Source organism: Staurois parvus, unplaced genomic scaffold, assembly GCF_062004578.1.
Source record: "Staurois parvus isolate SC_StPar_1 unplaced genomic scaffold, SC_StPar_1.0 ptg000753l, whole genome shotgun sequence".
NCBI lineage: Eukaryota > Metazoa > Chordata > Amphibia > Anura > Ranidae > Staurois > Staurois parvus.
The window spans coordinates 76,200-100,649 of NW_028318549.1; positions in this window are offsets into that span (position 1 = coordinate 76,200).

Consider the following 24,450-nt stretch of genomic DNA (forward strand, 5'->3'; position numbering starts at 1 on the left):
GACACCAACGATGGGGCACCGTTCCTCCCCGCTGACACCAACGATGGGGCACCGTTCCTCCCCGCTGACACCAACGATGGGGCACCGTTCCTCCCCGCTGACACCAACGATGGGGCACCGTTCCTCCCCGCTGACACCAACGATGGGGCAATATTCCTCCCCACTGACACCAAAGATGAGAAACTATTCCTCCCCACTGACACCAACGATGGGGAAACGATGGGGCACTAATCCTCCCCACTGGCACCAACGATGGGGCACTAATCCTCCCCACTGGCACCAACGATGGGGCACCAATCCTCCCCACTGGCACCAACGATGGGGCACCGTTCCTCCCCACTGGCACCAACGATGGGGCACCGTTCCTCCCCACTGGCACCAACGATGGGGCACCGTTCCTCCCCCTGACACCAACGATGGGGCACCGTTCCTCCCCGCTGACACCAACGATGGGGCACCGTTCCTCCCCGCTGACACCAACGATGGGGCACCGTTCCTCCCCGCTGACACCAACGATGGGGCACCGTTCCTCCCCGCTGACACCAACGATGGGGCACCGTTCCTCCCCGCTGACACCAACGATGGGGCACCGTTCCTCCCCGCTGACACCAACGATGGGGCACCGTTCCTCCCCGCTGACACCAACGATGGGGCACCGTTCCTCCCCGCTGACACCAACGATGGGGCACCGTTCCTCCCCGCTGACACCAACGATGGGGCACCGTTCCTCCCCGCTGACACCAACGATGGGGCACCGTTCCTCCCCGCTGACACCAACGATGGGGCACCGTTCCTCCCCGCTGACACCAACGATGGGGCACCGTTCCTCCCCGCTGACACCAACGATGGGGCACCGTTCCTCCCCGCTGACACCAACGATGGGGCACCGTTCCTCCCCGCTGACACCAACGATGGGGCACCGTTCCTCCCCGCTGACACCAACGATGGGGCACCGTTCCTCCCCGCTGACACCAACGATGGGGCACCGTTCCTCCCCGCTGACACCAACGATGGGGCACCGTTCCTCCCCGCTGACACCAACGATGGGGCACCGTTCCTCCCCGCTGACACCAACGATGGGGCACCGTTCCTCCCCGCTGACACCAACGATGGGGCACCGTTCCTCCCCGCTGACACCAACGATGGGGCACCGTTCCTCCCCGCTGACACCAACGATGGGGCACCGTTCCTCCCCGCTGACACCAACGATGGGGCACCGTTCCTCCCCGCTGACACCAACGATGGGGCACCGTTCCTCCCCGCTGACACCAACGATGGGGCACCGTTCCTCCCCGCTGACACCAACGATGGGGCACCGTTCCTCCCCGCTGACACCAACGATGGGGCACCGTTCCTCCCCGCTGACACCAACGATGGGGCACCGTTCCTCCCCGCTGACACCAACGATGGGGCACCGTTCCTCCCCGCTGACACCAACGATGGGGCACCGTTCCTCCCCGCTGACACCAACGATGGGGCACCGTTCCTCCCCGCTGACACCAACGATGGGGCACCGTTCCTCCCCGCTGACACCAACGATGGGGCACCGTTCCTCCCCGCTGACACCAACGATGGGGCACCGTTCCTCCCCGCTGACACCAACGATGGGGCACCGTTCCTCCCCGCTGACACCAACGATGGGGCACCGTTCCTCCCCGCTGACACCAACGATGGGGCACCGTTCCTCCCCGCTGACACCAACGATGGGGCACCGTTCCTCCCCGCTGACACCAACGATGGGGCACCGTTCCTCCCCGCTGACACCAACGATGGGGCACCGTTCCTCCCCGCTGACACCAACGATGGGGCACCGTTCCTCCCCGCTGACACCAACGATGGGGCACCGTTCCTCCCCGCTGACACCAACGATGGGGCACCATTTCTGCAGCACTGACATGTTTACTCTGACAGCAACAGGGTGTTGCCCTCACAATATACAGGTCAGTCCTTGCAGTGCTGCAGGAGGAAATTTCTCATCCGCAGTTAAAAAAAGAACATATATGCCCAAGCATGGGGGCCGGGGGCGGTCAGTGGGTGGATCGCTCCTATGCTTTGGCATATATTTTTTTCACTTTTCTTCTGGTACAGAGTTCATCATCCACATTGATCCATGTGAATAGAGGAAACTGACACCAATGATGGGGCACTATTCCTCCCCACTGACACCAACGATGGGGCACTATTCCTCCCCACTGACACCAACGATGGGGCACTATTCCTCCCCACTGACACCAACGATGGGGCACTATTCCTCCCCACTGACACCAACGATGGGGCACTATTCCTCCCCACTGACACCAACGATGGGGCACTATTCCTCCCCACTGACACCAACGATGGGGCACTATTCCTCCCCACTGACACCAACGATGGGGCACTATTCCTCCCCACTGACACCAACGATGGGGCACTATTCCTCCCCACTGACACCAACGATGGGGCACTATTCCTCCCACTGATACCAACGATGAGGTACTATTCCTCCCACTGACACCAACGATGGGGCATTATTCCTCCCATAGACACCAACGATGGGGCATTATTCCTCCCATAGACACCAACGATGGGGCATTATTCCTCCCATAGACACCAACGATGGGGCATTATTCCTCCCATAGACACCAACGATGGGGCATTATTCCTCCCATAGACACCAACGATGGGGCACTATTCCTCCCCATAGACACCAACGATGGGGCACTATTCCTCCCATAGACACCAACGATGGGGCACTATTCCTCCCCACTGACACCAACGATGGGGCACTATTCCTCCCCACTGACACCAACGATGGGGCACTATTCCTCCCCACTGACACCAACGATGGGGCACTATTCCTCCCCACTGACACCAACGATGGGGCACTATTCCTCCCCACTGACACCAACGATGGGGCACTATTCCTCCCCACTGACACCAACGATGGGGCACTATTCCTCCCCACTGACACCAACGATGGGGCACTATTCCTCCCCACTGACACCAACGATGGGGCACTATTCCTCCCCACTGACACCAACGATGGGGCACTATTCCTCCCCACTGACACCAACGATGGGGCACTATTCCTCCCCACTGACACCAACGATGGGGCACTATTCCTCCCCACTGACACCAACGATGGGGCACTATTCCTCCCCACTGACACCAACGACGGGGCACTATTCCTCCCCACTGACACCAACGACGGGGCACTATTCCTCCCCACTGACACCAACGACGGGGCACTATTCCTCCCCACTGACACCAACGACGGGGCACTATTCCTCCCCGCTGACACCAACGACGGGGCACTATTCCTCCCCGCTGACACCAACGACGGGGCACTATTCCTCCCCGCTGACACCAACGACGGGGCACTATTCCTCCCCGCTGACACCAACGACGGGGCACTATTCCTCCCCGCTGACACCAACGACGGGGCACTATTCCTCCCCGCTGACACCAACGACGGGGCACTATTCCTCCCCGCTGACACCAACGACGGGGCACTATTCCTCCCCGCTGACACCAACGACGGGGCACTATTCCTCCCCGCTGACACCAACGACGGGGCACTATTCCTCCCCGCTGACACCAACGACGGGGCACTATTCCTCCCCGCTGACACCAACGACGGGGCACTATTCCTCCCCGCTGACACCAACGACGGGGCACTATTCCTCCCCGCTGACACCAACGACGGGGCACTATTCCTCCCCGCTGACACCAACGACGGGGCACTATTCCTCCCCGCTGACACCAACGACGGGGCACTATTCCTCCCCGCTGACACCAACGACGGGGCACTATTCCTCCCCGCTGACACCAACGACGGGGCACTATTCCTCCCCGCTGACACCAACGACGGGGCACTATTCCTCCCCGCTGACACCAACGACGGGGCACTATTCCTCCCCGCTGACACCAACGACGGGGCACTATTCCTCCCCGCTGACACCAACGACGGGGCACTATTCCTCCCCGCTGACACCAACGACGGGGCACTATTCCTCCCCGCTGACACCAACGACGGGGCACTATTCCTCCCCGCTGACACCAACGACGGGGCACTATTCCTCCCCGCTGACACCAACGACGGGGCACTATTCCTCCCCGCTGACACCAACGACGGGGCACTATTCCTCCCCGCTGACACCAACGACGGGGCACTATTCCTCCCCGCTGACACCAACGACGGGGCACTATTCCTCCCCGCTGACACCAACGACGGGGCACTATTCCTCCCCGCTGACACCAACGACGGGGCACTATTCCTCCCCGCTGACACCAACGACGGGGCACTATTCCTCCCCGCTGACACCAACGACGGGGCACTATTCCTCCCCGCTGACACCAACGACGGGGCACTATTCCTCCCCGCTGACACCAACGACGGGGCACTATTCCTCCCCGCTGACACCAACGACGGGGCACTATTCCTCCCCGCTGACACCAACGACGGGGCACTATTCCTCCCCGCTGACACCAACGACGGGGCACTATTCCTCCCCGCTGACACCAACGACGGGGCACTATTCCTCCCCGCTGACACCAACGACGGGGCACTATTCCTCCCCGCTGACACCAACGACGGGGCACTATTCCTCCCCGCTGACACCAACGACGGGGCACTATTCCTCCCCGCTGACACCAACGACGGGGCACTATTCCTCCCCGCTGACACCAACGACGGGGCACTATTCCTCTCGCTGACACCAATGATGGGCGCTGCTCCTACCGCTGACAACAATGGGGCACTATTCCTCCCCACCGACACCAACGATGGGGCACTATTCCTCCCACTGACAACGATGGGGCACTATTCCTCCCCACCGACACCAACGATGGGGCACTATTCCTCCCACTGACACCAACGATGGGGCACTATTCCACTGACACCAACGATAGGGCACTATTCCTCCCCACTGACACCAACAATGGGGCAACAATGGGGAACTATTCCTCCCCACTGGCACCAACGATAGGGCACTATTCCTCCTCACTGACACCAAAGATGGGGCACTATTCCTTCCCCCTGATACCAACGATGGGGCAATATTCCTCCCACTAACTCCAAAGATGGGGCACTAATCCTCCCCACTGACACCAGCGATGAAGAACTATTCCTCCCCACTGACACCAGCGATGGGGCACTATTCCTCCCCACTGACACCAGCGATGGGGCACTATTCCTCCCCACTGACACCAACGATGGGGCTCTATTCCTCCCACTGACACCAACGATGGGGCTCTATTCCTCCCACTGACACCAACGATGGGGCTCTATTCCTCCCACTGACACCAACGATGGGGCTCTATTCCTCCCACTGACACCAACGATGGGGCTCTATTCCTCCCACTGACACCAACGATGGGGCACTATTCCTTCCCCCTGATACCAACGATGGGGCACTATTTACCCAACTGACACCAACGATGGGGTACTATTCCTTCCCCCTGATACCAACGATGGGGCAATATTCCTCCCACTAACTCCAAAGATGGGGCACTAATCCTCCCCACTGACACCAGCGATGAGGAACTATTCCTCCCCACTGACACCAGCGATGGGGCACTATTCCTCCCCACTGACACCAGCGATGGGGCACTATTCCTCCCCACTGACACCAGCGATGGGGCACTATTCCTCCCCACTGACACCAACTATGGGGCACTATTCCTCCCCACTGACACCAACGATGGGGCACTATTCCTCCCACAGAAACCAACGATGGGGCACTATTCCTCCCCCCTGATACCAACAATGGGGCAATATTCCTCCCACTAACTCCAAAGATGGGGCACCATTTATCCCACTGTCACTATTGATGAGCGATTTGAATGGAGGCTTTTTTTTTTTTTTTCTTAAGGAATTTGTTTCTTTTTTCTGTCCCTTGGGGCAATATTCTTCTCACTGAAACCAGTGATGGAGCACTATTCCTGCAACTGACACCAACAATGGGACTCTATTCCTTCCCACTGACACCTACGATGGGACACTATTTCTCCAACTGACACCAATGATGGGGCACTATTCCTCCCCACTGACACCAACAATGGGGCTCTATTCCTCCCACTGACACCAAAGATGGGGCACTATTCCTTGCCACTGACACCAACGATGGGGCACTATTCCTCCCCACTGACACCAACGATGGGGCACTATTCCCCCCACTGACACCAACAATGGGGCAACGATGGGGCACTATTCCTCCCCACTGACACCAACGATGGGGCACTATTCCTCCCACAGATACCAACGATTGGGGCACTATTCCTCCCACAGACACCAACGATGGGGCACTATTCCTCCCCACTGACACCAACGATGGGGCACTATTCCTCCCCACTGACACCAACGATGGGGCACTATTCCTCCCACAGACACCAACGATTGGGGCACTATTCCTCCCACAGACACCAACGATTGGGGCACTATTCCTCCCACAGACACCAACGATTGGGGCACTATTCCTCCCCACTGACACCAACGATGGGGCATTATTCCTCCGCACTGATACCAACGATAAGGCACTATTCCTCCCCACTGACACCAACGATGGGGCACAATTCCTCCCCACTGACACCAACGATCGGGCACTATTCCTCCCCACTGACACCAACGATGGGGCACTTTTCCTCCCACAGACACCAACGATGGGGCACTATTCCTCCCCACAGACACCAACGATGGGGCACTATTCCTCCCCACAGACACCAACGATGGGGCACTATTCCTCCCCACAGACACCAACGATGGGGCACTATTCCTCCCCACTGACACCAACGATGGGGCACTATTCCTCCCCACTGACACCAACGATGGGGCACTATTCCTCCCCACTGACACCAACGATGGGGCACTATTCCTCCCCACTGACACCAACGATGGGGCACTATTCCTCCCCACTGACACCAACGATGGGGCACTATTCCTCCCCACTGACACCAACGATGGGGCACTATTCCTCCCCACTGACACCAACGATGGGGCACTATTCCTCCCCACTGACACCAACGATGGGGCACTATTCCCCCCACTGACACCAACAATGGGGCAACGATGGGGCACTATTCCTCCCCACTGACACCAACGATGGGGCACTATTCCTCCCCACTGACACCAACGATGGGGCACTATTCCTCCCCACTGACACCAACGATGGGGCACTATCCTCCCCACTGACACCAACGATGGGGCACTATCCTCCCCACTGACACCAACGATGGGGCACTATTCCTCCCCACTGACACCAACGATGGGGCACTATTCCCCCCACTGACACCAACAATGGGGCAACGATGGGGCACTATTCCTCCCCACTGACACCAACGATGGGGCACTCTTCCTCCCCACTGACACCAACGATGGGGCACTCTTCCTCCCCACTGACACCAACGATGGGGCACTCTTCCTCCCCACTGACACCAACGATGGGGCACTCTTCCTCCCCACTGACACCAACGATGGGGCACTCTTCCTCCCCACTGACACCAACGATGGGGCACTCTTCCTCCCCACTGACACCAACGATGGGGCACTCTTCCTCCCCACTGACACCAACGATGGGGCACTCTTCCTCCCCACTGACACCAACGATGGGGCACTATTCCTCCCCACTGACACCGATGGGGCACTATTCCTCCCCACTGACACCGATGGGGCACTATTCCTCCCCACTGACACCGATGGGGCACTATTCCTCCCCACTGACACCAACGATGGGGCACTATTCCTCCCCACTGACACCAACGATGGGGCACTATTCCTCCCCACTGACACCAACGATGGGGCACTATTCCTCCCCACTGACACCAACGATGGGGCACTAGTCCTCCCCACTGACACCAACGATGGGGCACTAGTCCTCCCCACTGACACCAACGATGGGGCACTAGTCCTCCCACAGACACCAACGTTGGGTTAATATTCCTCCCACTGATACCAACGATGGGGCACTAGTCCTCCCACAGACACCAACGTTGGGTTAATATTCCTCCCACTGACACCAACGATGGGGCACTATTCCTCCCACTGATACCAATGATGGGGCACTATTCCTCCCGCTGATACTAATGATGGGGCACTATTCCTCCCACTGACACCAATGATGGGGCACTATTTCTGCAGCACTGACATATTTATTCTGACAGCAACAGGGTGTTGCCCTCACAATATACAGGTCAGTCCTTGCAGTGCTGCAGGAGGAGATTTCTCATCTGCAGTTAAAAAAAGAACGTATATGCCCAAGCATGGGGTCCGGGGGCAGTCAGTGGGTGCATCGCTGCTATGCTTTGGCATATATTTTTTTCACTTTTCTTCTAGTACAGATTTCTTCATCCACATTGATCCATGTGAATAGAGGAAACTGACACCAACGATGGGGCACTATTCCTCCCCACTGACACCAACGACGGGGCACTATTCTTCCCCACTGACACCAACGACGGGGCACTATTCCTCCCCACTGACACCAACGACGGGGCACTATTCCTCCCCACTGACACCAACGACGGGGCACTATTCCTCCCCACTGACACCAACGACGGGGCACTATTCCTCCCCACTGACACCAACGACGGGGCACTATTCCTCCCCACTGACACCAACGACGGGGCACTATTCCTCCCCACTGACACCAACGACGGGGCACTATTCCTCCCCACTGACACCGACGACGGGGCACTATTCCTCCCCACTGACACCGACGACGGGGCACTATTCCTCCCCACTGACACCGACGACGGGGCACTATTCCTCCCCACTGACACCGACGACGGGGCACTATTCCTCCCCACTGACACCGACGACGGGGCACTATTCCTCCCCACTGACACCGACGACGGGGCACTATTCCTCCCCACTGACACCGACGACGGGGCACTATTCCTCCCCACTGACACCGACGACGGGGCACTATTCCTCCCCACTGACACCGACGACGGGGCACTATTCCTCCCCACTGACACCGACGACGGGGCACTATTCCTCCCCACTGACACCGACGACGGGGCACTATTCCTCCCCACTGACACCGACGACGGGGCACTATTCCTCCCCACTGACACCGACGACGGGGCACTATTCCTCCCCACTGACACCGACGACGGGGCACTATTCCTCCCCACTGACACCGACGACGGGGCACTATTCCTCCCCACTGACACCGACGACGGGGCACTATTCCTCCCCACTGACACAGACGACGGGGCACTATTCCTCCCCACTGACACCGACGACGGGGCACTATTCCTCCCCACTGACACCGACGACGGGGCACTATTCCTCCCCACTGACACCGACGACGGGGCACTATTCCTCCCCACTGACACCAACGACGGGGCACTATTCCTCCCCACTGACACCAACGACGGGGCACTATTCCTCCCCACTGACACCAACGACGGGGCACTATTCCTCCCCACTGACACCAACGACGGGGCACTATTCCTCCCCACTGACACCAACGACGGGGCACTATTCCTCCCCACTGACACTAACGACGGGGCACTATTCCTCCCCACTGACACCAACAATGGGGCAACAATGGGGAACTATTCCTCCCCACTGGCACCAACAATGGGGCAACAATGGGGAACTATTCCTCCCCCTGATACCAACGATGGGGCAATATTCCTCCCACTAACTCCAAAGATTGGACACTATTCCTCCCCACTGACACCAACGATGGGGAACTATTCCTCCCCACTGACACCAGCGCGGGGGCACTATTCCTCCCCACTGACACCAAGGATGGGGCATTATTCCTCTCCACTGACACCAACGATGGGGCACTATTCCTCCCACTGACACCAACGATGGGGCACTATTCCTCCCACTGACACCAACGATGGGGCACTATTTATCCAACTGACACCAATGATGGGGCACTATTCCTTCCCCCTGATACCAACGATGGGGCAATATTCCTCCCACTAACTCCAAAGATGGGGCACTATTCCTCCCCACTGACACCAGCGATGAGGAACTATTCCTCCCCACTGACACCAGCGATGGGGCACTATTCCTCCCCACTGACACCAACTATGGGGCACTATTCCTCCCCACTGACACCAACTATGGGGCACTATTCCTCCCCACTGACACCAACTATGGGACACTATTCCTCCCCACTGACACCAACGATGGGGCACTATTCCTCCCCCCTGATACCAACAATGGGGCAATATTCCTCCCACTAACTCCAAAGATGGGGCACCATTTATCCCACTGTCACTATTGATGAGCGATGTGAATGGAGGCTTTTTTTTTTTTTTTCTTAAGGAATTTGTTTCTTTTTTCTGTCCCTTGGGGCAATATTCTTCTCACTGAAACCAGTGATGGAGCACTATTCCTGCAACTGACACCAACAATGGGGCAACGATGGGGCACTATTCCTCCCACAGATACCAACGATTGGGGCACTATTCCTCCCACAGACACCAACGATGGGGCACTATTCCTCCCCACTGACACCAACGATGGGGCACTATTCCTCCCACAGACACCAACGATGGGGCACTATTCCTCCCACAGACACCAACGATGGGGCACTATTCCTCCCACAGATACCAACGATTGGGGCACTATTCCTCCCACAGACACCAACGGTGGGGCAATATTCCCCCCCATTGACACCAACAATGGGGCACTATTCCTCCCCACTGGCACCGATGGGGCACTATTTCTCCCCACTGGCACCAACGATGGGGCACTATTCCTCCTCACTGACACCAACGATGGGGCGCTATTCCCCCCCACTGACACCAACGATGGGGCGCTATTCCCCCCCCACTGACACCAACGATGGGGCGCTATTCCCCCCCCACTGACACCAACGATGGGGCGCTATTCCCCCCCCACTGACACCAACGATGGGGCGCTATTCCCCCCCCACTGACACCAACGATGGGGCGCTATTCCCCCCCCACTGACACCAACGATGGGGCGCTATTCCCCCCCCACTGACACCAACGATGGGGCGCTATTCCCCCCCCACTGACACCAACGATGGGGCGCTATTCCCCCCCCACTGACACCAACGATGGGGCGCTATTCCCCCCCCACTGACACCAACGATGGGGCGCTATTCCCCCCCCACTGACACCAACGATGGGGCGCTATTCCCCCCCCACTGACACCAACGATGGGGCGCTATTCCCCCCCCACTGACACCAACGATGGGGCGCTATTCCCCCCCCACTGACACCAACGATGGGGCGCTATTCCCCCCCCACTGACACCAACGATGGGGCGCTATTCCCCCCCCACTGACACCAACGATGGGGCGCTATTCCCCCCCCACTGACACCAACGATGGGGCGCTATTCCCCCCCCACTGACACCAACGATGGGGCGCTATTCCCCCCCCACTGACACCAACGATGGGGCGCTATTCCCCCCCCACTGACACCAACGATGGGGCGCTATTCCCCCCCCACTGACACCAACGATGGGGCGCTATTCCCCCCCCACTGACACCAACGATGGGGCGCTATTCCCCCCCCCACTGACACCAACGATGGGGCGCTATTCCCCCCCCACTGTCACCAACGATGGGGCGCTATTCCCCCCACTGTCACCAACGATGGGGCGCTATTTCCCCCACTGACACCAACGATGGGGCGCTATTCCCCCCCACTGACACCAACGATGGGGCGCTATTCCCCCCCACTGACACCAACGATGGGGCGCTATTCCCCCCCACTGACACCAACGATGGGGCGCTATTCCCCCCCACTGACACCAACGATGGGGCGCTATTCCCCCCCACTGACACCAACGATGGGGCGCTATTCCCCCCACTGACACCAACGATGGGGCGCTATTCCCCCCCACTGACACCAACGATGGGGCGCTATTCCCCCCCACTGACACCAACGATGGGGCGCTATTCCCCCCCACTGACACCAACGATGGGGCGCTATTCCCCCCCACTGACACCAACGATGGGGCGCTATTCCCCCCCACTGACACCAACGATGGGGCGCTATTCCCCCCCACTGACACCAACGATGGGGCGCTATTCCCCCCCACTGACACCAACGATGGGGCGCTATTCCCCCCCACTGACACCAACGATGGGGCGCTATTCCCCCCCACTGACACCAACGATGGGGCGCTATTCCCCCCCACTGACACCAACGATGGGGCGCTATTCCCCCCCACTGACACCAACGATGGGGCGCTATTCCCCCCCACTGACACCAACGATGGGGCGCTATTCCCCCCCACTGACACCAACGATGGGGCGCTATTCCCCCCCACTGACACCAACGATGGGGCGCTATTCCCCCCCACTGACACCAACGATGGGGCGCTATTCCCCCCCACTGACACCAACGATGGGGCGCTATTCCCCCCACTGACACCAACGATGGGGCGCTATTCCCCCCCACTGACACCAACGATGGGGCGCTATTCCCCCCCACTGACACCAACGATGGGGCGCTATTCCCCCCCACTGACACCAACGATGGGGCGCTATTCCCCCCCACTGACACCAACGATGGGGCGCTATTCCCCCCCACTGACACCAACGATGGGGCGCTATTCCCCCCCACTGACACCAACGATGGGGCGCTATTCCCCCCACTGACACCAACGATGGGGCGCTATTCCCCCCCACTGACACCAACGATGGGGCGCTATTCCCCCCCACTGACACCAACGATGGGGCGCTATTCCCCCCCACTGACACCAACGATGGGGCGCTATTCCCCCCCACTGACACCAACGATGGGGCGCTATTCCCCCCCACTGACACCAACGATGGGGCGCTATTCCCCCCCACTGACACCAACGATGGGGCGCTATTCCCCCCCACTGACACCAACGATGGGGCGCTATTCCCCCCCACTGACACCAACGATGGGGCGCTATTCCCCCCCACTGACACCAACGATGGGGCGCTATTCCCCCCACTGACACCAACGATGGGGCGCTATTCCCCCCCACTGACACCAACGATGGGGCGCTATTCCCCCCCACTGACACCAACGATGGGGCGCTATTCCCCCCCACTGACACCAACGATGGGGCGCTATTCCCCCCCACTGACACCAACGATGGGGCGCTATTCCCCCCCACTGACACCAACGATGGGGCGCTATTCCCCCCCACTGACACCAACGATGGGGCGCTATTCCCCCCCACTGACACCAACGATGGGGCGCTATTCCCCCCCACTGACACCAACGATGGGGCGCTATTCCCCCCCACTGACACCAACGATGGGGCGCTATTCCCCCCCACTGACACCAACGATGGGGCGCTATTCCCCCCCACTGACACCAACGATGGGGCGCTATTCCCCCCCACTGACACCAACGATGGGGCGCTATTCCCCCCCACTGACACCAACGATGGGGCGCTATTCCCCCCACTGACACCAACGATGGGGCGCTATTCCCCCCCACTGACACCAACGATGGGGCGCTATTCCCCCCCACTGACACCAACGATGGGGCGCTATTCCCCCCCACTGACACCAACGATGGGGCGCTATTCCCCCCCCACTGACACCAACGATGGGGCGCTATTCCCCCCCCACTGACACCAACGATGGGGCGCTATTCCCCCCCACTGACACCAACGATGGGGCGCTATTCCCCCCCCTGACACCAACGATGGGCACTGTTCCCCCCGCTGACACCAACGATGGGCACTGTTCCCCCCGCTGACACCAACGATGGGCACTGTTCCCCCCGCTGACACCAACGATGGGCACTGTTCCTCCCGCTGACACCAACGATGGGCACTGTTCCTCCCGCTGACACCAACGATGGGCACTGTTCCTCCCGCTGACACCAACGATGGGCACTGTTCCTCCCGCTGACACCAACGATGGGCACTGTTCCTCCCGCTGACACCAACGATGGGCACTGTTCCTCCCGCTGACACCAACGATGGGCACTGTTCCTCCCGCTGACACCAACGATGGGCACTGTTCCTCCCGCTGACACCAACGATGGGCACTGTTCCTCCCGCTGACACCAACGATGGGCACTGTTCCTCCCGCTGACACCAACGATGGGCACTGTTCCTCCCGCTGACACCAACGATGGGCACTGTTCCTCCCGCTGACACCAACGATGGGCACTGTTCCTCCCGCTGACACCAACGATGGGCACTGTTCCTCCCGCTGACACCAACGAGGGGCACTGTTCCTCCCGCTGACCACAACGAGGGGCACTGTTCCTCCCGCTGACACCAATGATGGGGCAATATTCCTCCCACTAACTCCAAAGATGGGGCACCATTTATCCCACTGTCACTATTGATGAGCGATGTGAATGGAGGGTTTTTTTTTTTTTAAGGAATTTGTTTCTTTTTTCTGGCCCTTGGGGCAATATTCTTCTCACTGACATTAATAATGGGACATAATTCCTTTCACTGAAACCAGTGATGGAGCACTATTCCTGCAACTGACACCAACACTGAGGCACTATTCCTCCCCACTGACACCAACGATGGGACACTATTCCTCCCCACTGACACCAACGAGGAGACACTATTCCTCCCCACTGACACCAACGATGGGACACTATTCCTCCCCACTGACACCCACGATGGGACAATATTCCTCCCACTAACTCCAAAGATGGGGCACTATTTATCCCATTGTCACTATTGATGAGCAATGTGAATGGAAGAATTTTATTTTTTAAGGAATTTGTTTCTTTCTTCTGGCCCTTGGGGCAATATTCTTCCCACTGAAATTAATGGGACATAATTCCTCTCACTGAAACCAGTGATGGAGCACTATTCCTGCAACTGACATCGATGGTGGGGCACTATTCCTCCCACTAACACCAACGACGGGGAACTATTTCTCCCACTGACACCAACGATAGTGCATTATTCCTCCAACTAATACCAATGATGGAGCACTACTCCTTCCATTGACAACAATGATAGGGCACTATTCCTCCCCAAGATACCAATGATGGGGCATTATTCCTTCCACTGACACCAGTGATGGGGCACTATTCCTTCCACTGACACCAGTGATGGGGCACTATTCCTCCCACTGATACCAGTGATGGGGCACTATTCCTCCCACTGATACCAGTGATGGGGCACTATTCCTCCCACTGATATCAGTAGGAGGAATAGTGCCCCATCATTGGTATCAGTGGGAGGAATAGTGCCCCATCATTAGTATCAGTGGCAGGAATAGTGCCCCATCACTGGTGTCAGTGGAAGGAATAGTGCCCCATCACTGGTGTCAGTGGAAGGAATAGTGCCCCATCACTGGTGTCAGTGGAAGGAATAATGCCCCATCATTGGTATCTTGGGGAGGAATAGTGCCCCATCATTGTTGTCAATGGAAGGAGTAGTGCTCCATCATTGGTATTAGTTGGAGGAATAATGCACTATTGTTGGTGTCAGTGGGAGAAATAGTTCCCCGTCGTTGTTGTTAATGGGAGGAATAGTGCCCCACCATCGATATCAGTTGCAGGAATAGTGCTCCATCACTGGTATCAGTAGGAGGAATAGTGCCCCATCATTGGTACCAGTGATGGGGCACCATTCCTCCAAATGATACCAATGATGGGGCACTATTCCTCCCACTGATACCAATGATGGGGCACTATTCCTCCCACTGATACCAATGATGGGGCACTATTCCTCCCACTGATACCAGTGATGGGGCACTATTCCTACCACTGATACCAGTGATGGGGCACTATTCCTCCCACTGATACCAGTGGTGGGGCACTATTCCTCCCACTGATACCAAGGATGGGCACTATTCCTCCCACTGATACCAATGATGGGGCACTATTCCTCCCACTGATACCAAGGATGGGCACTATTCCTCCCACTGATACCAAGGATGGGGCACTATTCCTCCCACTGATACCAGTGATGGGGCACTATTCCTACCACTGATACCAGTGATGGGGCACTATTCCTCCCACTGATACCAGTGGTGGGGCACTATTCCTCCCACTGATACCAAGGATGGGCACTATTCCTCCCACTGATACCAAGGATGGGCACTATTCCTTCCACTGATACCAGTGATGGGGCATTATTCCTCCCACTGATACCAATGATGGGGCACTATTACCCCCACTGATACCAAGGATGGGCACTATTCCTCCCCGCTGACACCAATGATGGGGCACTATTCCTCCCCACTGACACAAACGATGGGGCACGATTTATCCAATTGACACCAATGATGTGGCACTACTCCTCCCACTGAGACCAATGATGGGGCATTATTCCTCTCACTGATACCAATGATGGGCACTATTCCTTCCACTGACAACAATGGGGCACTATTCCTCCCACAGACAACAATGGGGCACTATTCCTCCCACTGACACCAATGATGGGGCACTATTTCTCTAATACCAAAAATAAGGCATTGTTCACTCTCACTGATGCCAGAACATTTCCTCCTCTCACTGGCCACAGTTCGGCCCCTCTATAGTCTGAAGAACAATAAATTGGCCCTTTATTTAGAGAGTTTAGCGATCCCTGCTATATACCTTCACCAACTCTCTCTTAGATGCTTTGCCATGTAAATATTTTAAAGATTTTTAACCTTCACCGTCCTCACTTAGACACTAAAGAGCCATTTACATACCGGTTAGTTCCCTCACGACCCACTCTAACCTAGAGACTTTACAAACACATCTATCACAGTCCTGTTATAAGTCGCTGATCGCTGGCATTACTAGAGAGAAAAATATTCCTGTATACATACTGCTATTAGTAGATGATATCATTTTCACGCACACCAATTAATATACACTTACTGGGATTTTGTTTACCAAAGACATGTAACAGAGTACATTTTGGCCTGAATTGATGAAGAAATTTTATTTTTGTTACTTTTTTTTTATGGGATATGTAAAGTAAAAAATATTGGTTTTTTTTCCATTTATAGTGCGGGAAATTAATAACCCAATAGTGATCAAATATCACCAAAAGAAATCTCTATTTGCATGTAAAGAATTACATAAATTGTATTTATGTACAGCGTTGCATGAAAGTGCAATTGTCACTTAAAGTAGTGCAGCGCCATATAGCAAGAAAATGTTCTGGTCATGAAGGGGGGTAAATCTTCCAGAGGGTAAGTGGTTAATGTGCTATACAACATTCTCCATTTACTGGGCTGTTTATTACACCTTTCAAAATCTCCCCTTTTTCAAGGAGCTACAGTCACTGTAATGGGCCTAGCTTGATTCTTTGTCCAGTAACTTCATATTAACGATACATGCGGTCATGTAACTTTACAGATATTTTAACATACCTTAAGGAACATGTGTCAAACACAAGGCCCACGGGCCATATCCAAGTCCCAGCAGTTGGCAGCACAGAGGACAGGACTCCTCCTACAGATCCTGTGCCTCTCTGTGCAGCCGCAGCACCCCCTCATCGCTGCCTCCCCTGGTCTCAGGATTCAGCAGATTCTGGCAGCTGACTCCAGCCCTCCTCTGGTCCCCCTCCAGATCCTGAACTTTCTACTTCCAAGCACACTTGCCCTCCACTTTTTCCCAGCAGCAGCACAAAATAAGAAAATAAGGGGGGGTGCACTGTGATGTAAGGGAGGGTAGGGGGAACCTTGACCTCTGATGGTGGGGGGAGGCTCATGATATCTGATGTAAGGGGGGGGGGGGTGCCCTGGATGTCTAGTCTTACAGAGACAGTCAGCCCTTTGGGGGCATCCATAATGCGGATGGGGCCCACTATGATAAAGAATTTGACACCCCTGCCCTGAGGTAACGTAACTTACTTTTTAAAAGGTTTTTTATATCTGATCTAGAGGTACATTGTCACTTACTTAGACATTTATCCAGAACTAGTGGTAACTATTATACACATTATCTAGTCAAATAATAATATATACAATAACATACAACTACATGAGGAAAACTATTATTTAACATCTAAGCTACACGTTATACATTGTGGAATATCCAGTTCCGGTTATTACACTTCAGTGTCATTATTAGAAAATATCCAATCACTGTCTGTTTGGGAAATTTCATTCATCTACCTATCTTAACTGCTTGCTGACCGCTTCACATAGGAATACGGTGGCAAAGCGGGCTCCCTGCACTGGACCACGTACTTAGAATGCGATCCGAGCACCGGGACAGGGGGTGCACACATGTGCCCGCCAGACCAGCACTGCTTTGATTCGGTACAGCACTCATCAGTCATCATGCTGATCTGCTGTAATGAATCACAGATCAGCTGGTTCCTGTGTTTACAAAACATTAATCAAAAAAGTAAAAAAAAAACTTAAAAAAATTAAAAAGAAAACAAACGTTAAGAAAGTTAAAAACAAATTGTTGTTTTGTTGACTTCATGTTATATTGTTACTGTGTTTTATTGTTAATCGTTGTTTGCTTTGCAGGAAGACCAATCAGCTGCAGCACTGACATGTTTACTCTGACAGAATGTATACGCCCAAATATGGGGGCCGGGGGCGGTCAGTGGGTGGATCGCTCCTATACTTCGGCATATATTTTTTTTCCGTTTTCTTCTGGCACAGATTTCTTCATCCACATTGATCGATGTGAATGGAGGAATCCATATGTTTTATTTTTAGGTATGTGTTCTTCTTGAGGCAATATTCCTCCCACAGACATTAACCACTTGCCTACCGGGCACTTATATCCCGTTCCTTACCAGGCCAATTTTCAGCTTTCAGCGCTGTCGCAATTTGAAGGACAATTGCGTGATCATGCAACATTATTCCCATATGGAATTTTTATTATTTTTTTCTCACAAATCGAGCTTTCTTTTGGTGGTATTTACTTGCTGCTGGGTGTTTTACTTTTTGCGCCATAAACAAAAAAAGAGCAAAAAAAAAAGTTCCTTTGTTTCTATTATAACATTTTGCAAACTGGTCATTTTTCTCCTTCACTGATCTGCGTTGATGAAGCTGCACTGATAGGCAGCACTAATGAGTTGGGTAATGATATTCGGCGATGATAGGCGATACTGACTGGCGCAACTGCTGGGAACTGACTGGCGGCACTGACTGGTGGCACAGGTGGGTGGCACTGCTGGGTACTTGTGGGCAGAACTGGTGGGTGGCACTGCTTGGCATAGGTGGGTGGCACTACTTGGCACAGGTGGGTGGCACTGCTGGGCAGAAGTGGTGGGTGGCACTGCTGAGCACTGATGATCGGTGCCGATCCCTGCTTTGACAACTGCCGGTTCTCAACAGTACTTTCCTCACGCTCTGAAAGTAGTCAGAATAATAATATATACAACTACATGGGGGAAAAAAATGTTTTACATCAAAGCTACACATTATACAGTGTGGAATATCCATTTCCGGTTATTACACTTCAGTGTCATTATTGGGAAATTTCATTCCTCTACCTATCTTAACTGTTTGCAGACCGCTTCACGTAGGAATACGTTGGCAAAGTGGGCTCCCTGCACTGGATCACGTACTTCATACACCATTCAAGCACCCGGACAGGGGGTGCACACGTGTGCCAGCCAGCCCGGCACTGCTTTGATTTGGTACAGCACCGATCAGTCATCATGCTGATCTGCTGTAACGAATCACAGATCAGCCGGTTCCTGTGTTTACAAAACATAAATCACAAGGTAGAAAGAAAAATTTACAAAATTAACTGGTTGCCGACCAGCCACTGTATAAAAACGGCGACAGGGTGGAACCGCTGCACAAAATCACGTTTCAAAACGTCATTCGCACTCCCGTTGTTTTTGCAGGCAGGGGGGCGCGCCCAAGCCCCCGCCGACCCGTGGGTGTCACGATTCGATCTCAAGTACAAAAAAAAATTTAGGAAATTAAAAAGTAAACAAAAAGGTTAAAAAAAAAATGTTTTGTTGACTTCATGTTATATTGTTACTGTGAGGAGGATGATGATGGAGGAGGAGATGATGGAGGAGGGGGAGGAGGAGGAGAAGGAGATGATGGAGGAGGAGGAGGAGAAGATGGAGGAAGAGGACATGGAGGAGGAAGAGCAGATGGAGATGATGGAGGAGGAGATGGGATGATGGAGAAGGAGATGGGGATGGAAGAGGAGGAGATGATGGAGGAGGAGGAGATGGAGATGATGGAGGAGATGATAGAGGAGGAGGTGGAGAAGATGAAGGAGGGGGAGATGCAGGAGGAGGAGGAGATAGAGATGGAGGAGCAGATAGAGGTGATGGATGGGGATGATGGAGGAAGAGGAGATGATGGAGGAGATGGAGATGGAAGAGGATGAGATGATGGAGGAGGAGATGGAGATGATGGAGGAGGAGATGGAGATGATGGAGGAGGAGGAGATGATGGAGGAGGAGGAGATGGAGGAAGAGATAGGAGGAGGAGGAAGAGATAGGAGGAGGAGGAAGAGATTGGGGAGGAGGAGGAGATGGAGGAGGAAGAGAAGATGGGGATGATGGAGGAGGAGATGGGGATGATAGAGAAGGAGGAGATGGAAGAGAAGGAAATGGAGATGGAAGAGGAGGAGATGATGGAGGAGATGGAAAAGGAGGAGATAGAGATGGAGGAGGAAGAGCAGATGGGGATGATGGAGGAGGAGATGGGGATAATGGAGGAGATAGAAATGGAGGAGGAGGAGATGATGGGAGGAGGAGGAGATGATGGGAGGAGGAGGAGGAAAAAAGAAAGAAGAAAGGGAGAAGAAAAAAAGAAAGAAGAAAGGGAGAAGAAAAAGAAAGAAGAAAGGGAGAAGAAAAAGAAAGAAGAAAGGGAGAAGAAAAAGAAAGAAGGAAAGAAGAAGAAATGAAGAGAAGAAGAAAAGAAGAGGAAAAGAAGAAAGAAAAGAGGAAAAGAAGAAAGAAAAGAGGAAAAGAAGAAAGAAAAGAGGAAAAGAAGAAAGAAAAGAGGAAAAGAAGAGGAAAAGAAGAAAGAAAAGAAGAGGAAAAGAAGAAAGAAGAGGAAAAGAAGAAAGAAGAGGAAAAGAAGAAAGAAAAGAAGAGGAAAAGAAGAAAGAAAAGAAGAAAGAGAAGGAATAGAAGAAAGAAAAGAAGAAAGAGAAGGAATAGAAAAAAGAAAAGAAGAAAGAAGAGGACAAGAAGAGGAAAAGAAGGAGGAAAAGCAGAAAGAAAAGCAGAAGAAAAGACAGAAAAGAAGAAAAAAAGAAGAGGAAAACAAGAGAGAAAAGAAGAGGAAAAGAAGAAAAAAAAAGAGGAAAAGAAGAGGAAAAGAAGAAGAGGAAAAGAAGAAAGAGAAGGAATAGAAGAAGGAAAAGAAGAAAGCAGAGGAAAAGAAGAAAGCAGAGGAAAAGAAGAAAGCAGAGGAAAAGAAGAAAGCAGAGGAAAAGCAGAACAAAAGAAAAGGAAAAGAAAGAAAAAAAATAGGAAAGGAAGAAAGAAAAGAAGAGGAAAAGAAGAAGAAAAGAAAGAAGAGGAAAAGCAGAAAGAGAAGGAATAGAAGAAAGAAAAGAAGAAAGCAAAGGATAAGCAGAAAGAAAAGAAGAGGAAAAGAAGAAGGAAAAGCAGGAGGAAAAGCAGAAAGAAAAGAAGAAGAAAACAAGAGAGAAAAGAAGAGGAAAAGAAGAAAAAAAGAAGAAAAGAGGAAAAGAAAAAGGGGAAAAGAAGAAAGAGAAGGAATAGAAGAAAGAAAAGAAGAAAGAGAAGGAATAGAAGAAAGAAAAGAAGAAAGAGAAGGAAAAGAAGAAAAAAGAAAAGAAGAAAAAGAAGAAAGAAAAGGAAAAGAAGAAAGAAAAGAAAAGGAAAAGAAGAAAGAAAAGAAGAGGAAAAGAAGAAAGAAAAGAAGAGGAAAAGAAGAAAGAAAAGAAGAGGAAAAGAAGAAAGAGAAGGAATAGAAGAAGGAAAAGAAGAAAGAAAAGAAGAGGAAAAGAAGAAAGAAAAGAAGAGGAAAAGAAGAAAGAAAAGAAGAGGAAAAGAAGAAAGAAAAGAAGAGGAAAAGAAGAAAGAAAAGAAGAAAGAAAAGAAGATGAAAAGAAGAAAGAAAAGAAGATGAAAAGAAGAAAGAAAAGAAGATGAAAAGAAGAAAGAAAAGAAGATGAAAAGAAGAAAGAAAAGAAGAAAGAAAAGAAGATGAAAAGAAGAAAGTAAAGAAGAAAGAAAAGAAGAAAGAAAAGAAGATGAAAAGAAGAAAGAAAAGAAGAAAGAAAAGAAGAAAGAAAAGAAGATGAAAAGAAGAAAGAAAAGAAGAAGGGGAAAAGAAGAAAGAGAAGGAATAGAAGAAGGAAAAGAAGAAAGAAAAGAAGAAAGAAAAGAAGAGGAAAAGAAGAAAAGAAAAGGAAAAGAAGAAAGAAAAGAAGAGAAAAAGAAGAAAGAAAAGAAGAGGAAAAGAAATAAAAAAAGAAGAGGAAAAGAAGAAGGGAAAAGAAGAAAGAGAAGGAATAGAAGAAGGAAAAGAAGAAAGAAGAGGAAAAGAAGGAGGAAAAGGAGGAAAAGAAGAAAGAAAAGAAGAGGAAAATAATTGGAAAAGAAGGTGAAAAGAAGAGGAAAAGAAGAAAGAAAAGAAGAGGAAAAGAAAAGGAAAAGAAGAAAGAAAAGAAGAGAAAAAGAAGAAAGAAAAGAAGAGAAAAAGAAGAAGGGGAAAAGAAGAAAGAGAAGGAATAGAAGAAGGAAAAGAAGAAAGAAAAGAAGAGGAAAAGAAGAAAGAAAAGAAGAGGAAAAGAAGAAAGAAAAGAAGAGGAAAAGAAGAGGAAAAGAAGAAAGAAAAGAAGAGGAAAAGAAGAAAGAAAAGAAGAAAGCAGAGGAAAAGAAGAAAGGGAAAAGAAGAAAGAAATGAAGAGGAAAAGAAGAGGAAAAGAAGAAAAAAAGAAAGAAGAAAAGAAGAAAGGGAAAAGAAGAAAGGGAAAAGAAGAAAGAGAAGGAATAGAAGAAAGAAAAGAAGAAAGAAAAGGAAAAGAAGAAAAAAAAGGAAAAGAAGAAAAAAAAGGAAAAGAAGAAAAAAGAAAAGAAGAGGAAAAGAAGAAAGAAAAGAAGAGAAAAAGAAGAATAAAAAGAAGAGGAAAAGAAAAAAAGAAGACGAAAAGAATAAATAGAAGGAATAGAAGAAAGAAAAGAATAAAGAGAAGGAAAAGAAGAAAGAAAAAAGAAAAGAAGAAAGAAGAGGAAAAAAGAAGGAAAAGAAGAAAGAAAAGAAAAGGAAAAGAAGAGGAAAAGAAGAAAGAAAAGAAGAGGAAAAGAAGAAAGAAAAGAAGAGGAAAAGAAGAAAGAAAAGAAGAGGAAAAGAAGAAAGAAAAGAAGAGGAAAAGAAGAAAGAGAAGGAATAGAAGAAAGAAAAGAAAAAAGAGAAAGAAAAGAAGAAAGAGAAAGAAAAGAAGAAAGAGAAAGAAAAGAAGAAAGAAAAGAAAGAAGAGGAAAAGAAGGAGAAAAGAGGAAAAGAAGAAGAAAAGAGGAAAAGAAGAGGAAAAGAAGAAAGAGAAGGAAAAGAAGAAGGAAGAAAGGAAAGAAGAGGAAAAGAAGAAAGAAAAGAAGAGGAAAAGAAGAAAGAAACGAAGAGGAAAAGAAGAAGGGGAAAAGAAGAAAGAGAAGGAATAGAAGGAGGAAAAGAAGAAAGAAAAGAAGAAAGAAGAGGAAAAGAAGAAGAAAGAAGAGGAAAAGAAGAAGGAAAAGAAGGAGAAAAAGAAGAAAGAAGAGGCAAAGAAGAAGAAAGAAGAGGAAAAGAAGCAAGAAAAGAAGAGGAAAAGCAGCAAGAAAAAAAGAGGAAAAGAAGAGGAAAAAAAGAGGGAAAAAAAGAAAGAAGAAAGAAAAGAAGAGGAAAAGAAGAAAGAAAAGAAGAGGAAAAGAAGAAAAGAAAAGGAAAAGAAGAAAGAAAAGAAGAGAAAGAAGAAAAAAAGAGGAAAAGAAGAAAGAAAAGAAGAGGAAAAGAAGAGGAAAAGAAGAAAGAAGAGGAAAAGAAGAAAGAAGAGGAAAAGAAGAAAGAAAAGAAGAGGAAAAGAAGAAAGAAAAGAAGAAAGAGAAGGAATAGAAGAAAGAAAAGAAGAAAGAAGAGGACAAGAAGAAGAAAGAAGAGGAAAAGAAGTAGGAAAAGCAGAAAGAAAAGCAGAAGAAAAGAAGACAGAAAAGAAGAAAAAAAGAAGAGGAAAAGAAGAGGAAAACAAGAGAGAAAAGAAGAGGAAAAGAAGAAAAAAAAGAGTAAAAGAAGAGGAAAAGAAGAAGAGGAAAAGAAGAAAGAGAAGGAATAGAAGAAGGAAAAGAAGAAAGAAGAGGAAAAGAAGAAAGCAGAGGAAAAGAAGAACAAAAGAAAAGGAAAAGAAGAAAGAAAAAAATTGGAAAGGAAGAAAGAAAAGAAGAGGAAAAGAAGAAGAAAAGAAAGAAGAGGAAAAGCAGAAAGAGAAGGAATAGAAGAAAGAAAAGAAGAAAGCAAAGGAATAGAAGAAAGAAAAGAAGAAAGCAAAGGAAAAGAAGAAAGAAAAGAAGAGGAAAAGAAGAAAGAAAAGAAGAGGAAAAGAAGAAAGAAAAGAAGAAAGAAAAGAAGAGGAAAAGAAGAAAGAAAAGAAGAGGAAAAGAAGAAAGAAAAGAAGAGG